We start from the raw sequence: 4,556 nt of genomic DNA, 5'->3' as shown, positions 1-4,556 counted from the left end.
ACACTTTCTAGTAGTAATAGCTTACATTACTCTTTATGCTTATATTCTTTAAATTCCATAATTGATTGATTATGACATCTTATATAACTTGCTGTTAATCTATCTGCTATGTTTCCTATTTTTTATTTTCTTTTTCATACATAATGCAGCGGTTGTGTTCTTATCCAATAAGGTTTACATCTTGTTTACACATACGTCTTACTTAGCTATACTCAATATTATCTACTGCACTGCAATGTTATTTACATCCTTGTTCCTTTGCATTCTTGTTTGTTTTTTGTATTAGAAAACTCCGATAAAAAATTAATAACCAAAAGCCTGCTATTGTCATGTACCTGCTGTTGCCATTTGACATCTGAATTCACCTTTATAAAGTTTATATCTCTGGTACCTTGTGTTACACGTTATAGCATGCCCAACAAAGTGGCATTTATGTCAGATCCAACCCTCATAACAAATGAGTTCAACACCTCTGCTCTAGATGAACTTTTAAATAGTATCCATGAAATTGCTGATTGTCCAGTGGGTGTATTTCTTACATGGGAGTGCTGGGAGAAAGTGACAGCACTGAGATACTACTAGAATAAGAATATTTATCAAAATGGCAATAAATGATACAGATGAATAAAAGGGTCAAATAGGGCTGTCAAGGGCCAAGTGTCACAAAGCAGTCAGCAGCAGGTGTGTCTACACATTTTTGGCACTCTCTTGTCATTACAAAGGAAATGTGAACATTATGTAAACCAGAAGCAAGTTAAACCTACACCTCAGGTACATATAGTTTTAGCAGATTAATGAGCAATCAGTTTGTAGCTGGTTACTTCATTCATCATACCATGAAGGCAATGACAAAGCAGAACTAAATGTGTCATGAGGTCAGAACTTGTGGTACCTCATGAAAGAGCAAAGATCCCTGTAAAAGGACAAACTCACAAAGGACAGTTCTGTCAACAGTGGTTAGCCATGACTGGAGGAAACTCCATGGTCAGAGTCAGTGTACTTCCTGAATACTGGGGCCAACAAAAAAAGCAGGTTGTTTCCTTCCTACCCTCTTGCCAGAACCATATTTCTGGCCAGTGCTGGAAACAGGCTGCTGGAAGCATTTGGTCTGACTTGAGCAAGGCTCTTCTTCTCCTTTTAGGCCATTTGAGACCTATTCATTCAGCTAAACTGAAACATTCTGTGTAAAGTAAAGCAGCATAGCATACCACAGCACAGAGAGGGGGGGAAATTGTGATTTTAATATTATGGATTTGTACACATCAATATCTGCTGCCTCCTCCCTTCTTCTGACTGGGTAGATTTAATGTTACTGAAAGGTTGCAAGAGGAATTTGCTGCTATGGCATCACAAGATACTTGTTTCAACCCATTTTCTAAAAGAATCCATAGAGACTGATCCAAAGGACTCTCCACTCCTGCCATCTTTAGTACCAAGGATATGGATCTTCCTTTGACAGTCCTGTTTACAAAAGCTCCAGAAAGTAAACAAACAATCAGTGCACCATTTCTTCTGTGTAGATGAGGAGGGATATACTATAAATCTCAGTAAAGCTTGCTTCCAAATACAGGTGACTTGTATGGATGGCTGTTGGTGGTGGTAATGTAGGGATGCCAGGTCTGTGCTGGAGACTTTGGTGATGGAGCCAGGTGAGGGCAGGGTTTGGGGGGGAAATGGCCTCTGCATGGTACAATGCCAAAGAGTCCAGGGAAGCTGATCTCTGCCAGCCGGAGATCAGGTATAAAAGTGGGAGGTCTCCAGGCCCCACCTGGAGGCTGGCAACCCCATGGTGATGACAATGAGGATGACGCTATCATCTTCAGGTATTTCTCAGAATCAGAGCCCCTTTGAAGCCAGTATATACCAAAGCTCACTTTGGCAAAGCCTGCCATTGCTTAAAGAGCAACACAGATTAGCACTATTAAGACTACCCAGCCAATCTTACATAATAGGCTCACCTGTTTTTGCCCAGATTTGTACACTAAGATGGAAGATCACCTTCTCCCCATAAGCCACACTCAGATGCATTTTTTTCATTATTATCCCATAAGTGAGCCTTTTGAAACTCCACTTGCCCACTCAGGCATGGTAATTAGTTTCATAGTGTTCAGGGTATTACTAGATCTTGTGATCGTATCTGTGATAGGTGCATTGATTCTTCTGTAAACAACCACAATTCTGAAAGACAGCCAAGGAGATCTTTAATGATGGTGCCAACAATGCTGAGGGAGCAGAAGTATGTACCTGCTGCATCCAAATGTATGCATGTCTTCGGCTGCAATGGTTTATAGCTGTCAGTGAATTTATCCCAATGTCCCAGCATTCAGTAAGAGACGTCTTGAGGAGATTGAAAGTACTCTCTCCAGGATTACCTTGCATTTGCTCATTTTAAAATTATTACAACAGCATTTTTCATTTGTATGCATGGAGAGAAGCTGGATTTGCTGTAAATTTGTATTTCAAAGCTGATTTCTTTGTCCAGCACCATCGACAGTTTACTCTCTCTCTTTACCCCCCCCCCCCCCCCAGTTTCCAATATGGAGGTGCTGGGAAAATTGAAATAAACCTGTAATAAAAATAATTGTGTTCTGGTGGAGAGTATTTCACACAGGGAAAGAGTTTTGCATAGCAAATACAAGACATATGCTGTATTATTTAAGGTGCACCCTTTTTCGTTTACCAACACAACAAAAGCTCGAGTTATGTGGCAAACTGAATGAAGGGAAACCAGAGAGCGTATCATGCAGATGGCAGAAGGGATCTGAGAGAAGCTGCTCCTGTCATAAACCTTTCAGATGGACATGAAAAAGGTGTGGGGTGTGACAAATATTGAAATATACCTGTACTGTATGAAACTTTTATAGCTATCCTGACTGTAAAAATAGCAGTGCTAAAATAACAACTGGTTTGGGTCAAATGTTCAACCTCCCAGAAATGGCTCTCTTTTGTTCTTTGAATGTATATGGAAGCAATTGTTTCCTAATCTCTGCTTCTTTTTAAGCATAAATCTCCCTGTGCTGCCAAATGTCTGAATTAATGTCATGGCAACAGAAGATACTTTTTTTCTAGCATAGTCCCCACTGGTCACTTTCCAATCATAGAATCATACAGTTGGAAGGGGCCTCCAAGGTCATCCAGTCCAACCCCCTGCAGGCCTAGGCCCCATGAGAGGGGTGAGGTCAGTAGGTGAATTGCAACAATACCCTTGGGCCCAGAAGGGTCCCAAAGGGGAGCCTGAGAGTTTCCTGGAGTCCCAAGATTTATATCTTGTGTTAAAATAATAGAATCATAGAGTTGGAAGGGACCTCCAGGGTTCTAGTCCAACCCCCTGCAGTGCGCAATGCAGGACATTCACAAATAACACCCGCCCCTAAATTCACAGGATCCACATTGCTGTCAGATGGCTATCCAGTCTCTGTTTAAAAACCTCCAATGAAGAAGAGCCCACCACCTCCCGAGGTTATATTCTGTTTTATTCTGTGACATCTTTTGTCTGTGTGTTAATGCTGGCTGTGTGGTACAAAATATTAGCTCATCTAGACAACTTCAATAAGATAATCCAAGCCAGAAATGCTACATTGGATGTTGAAGCAGAAAACATTGAAACACTCCTTAGTAACAGATCTTCTCTCTCTCTCTCTCTCTCTCTCTCGGCTTGGCTTCGTGAACGAAGATTTAAGAAGGGTGCAATAGTCCACGTCTGCTGCAGGCTCGCTGGTGGCTGACAAGACCAATGCGGGACAGGCAGGTCCGGCCACAGTGGCTGCAGGGAAAAGTCTGATTTAGGGTTGGTGCTGTAGCAGTGCGATTCTTCCTCAATCTCCTTTTGTCCTCAAGACCAGACATGCGTGCGTTCTCAAAAGAAGAAACAGCCTGGTGGATGGTGTGCCTCCATGCTTTGCGATCTGAGGCTAGGTCAGACCACTGGTGATGGTTGATGCAACAGGTGCCAAGGGATTTCTTCAAGGAGTCCTTGTACCTCTTCTTTGGTGCCCCTCTATTTCGATGGCCGGTGGAGAGTTCGCCATACAGGGCAATCTTGGGAAGGCGGTGGTTTTCCATCCTAGAAATATGCCCTGCCCAGCGCAGCTGCGTCTTCAACAGCAGTGCCTCGATGCTGGTAACCTCCGCCCGCTTGAGAACTTCAGTGTTGGTCACAAAGTCACTCCAGTGGATGTTGAGGATGGTGCGAAGGCAGCGCTGATGAAAGCGCTCAAGGAGTCGCAGGTGATGACGGTATAAAACCCACGATTCGGAGCCGTAGATGAGGGTTGTCATCACAACCGCTTTGTAAACATTGATCTTTGTGCCTTTTTTCAGATGCTTGTTGCTCCACACTCTTTTGTGCAGTCGGCCAAAGGCACGGTTTGCCTTTGCCAGCCTGTTGTCAATCTCCTTGTCGATCTTAGCATCTGAGGAGATGATGCACCCCAGGTAGCTGAACTGCTGGACTGTCTTCAGAATTGATTCACCCACAGTAACAGATCTTACAAAACTTTGAAATGACTGGAAATGCATGTGGAATGAAGCCAAATTGTTGCATTGACCCTTAAGAC

This window comes from Heteronotia binoei, chromosome 3 (genome assembly GCF_032191835.1).
Source record: "Heteronotia binoei isolate CCM8104 ecotype False Entrance Well chromosome 3, APGP_CSIRO_Hbin_v1, whole genome shotgun sequence".
Lineage (NCBI taxonomy): Eukaryota > Metazoa > Chordata > Lepidosauria > Squamata > Gekkonidae > Heteronotia > Heteronotia binoei.
Note: the sequence above shows the minus strand (reverse complement) of the source record.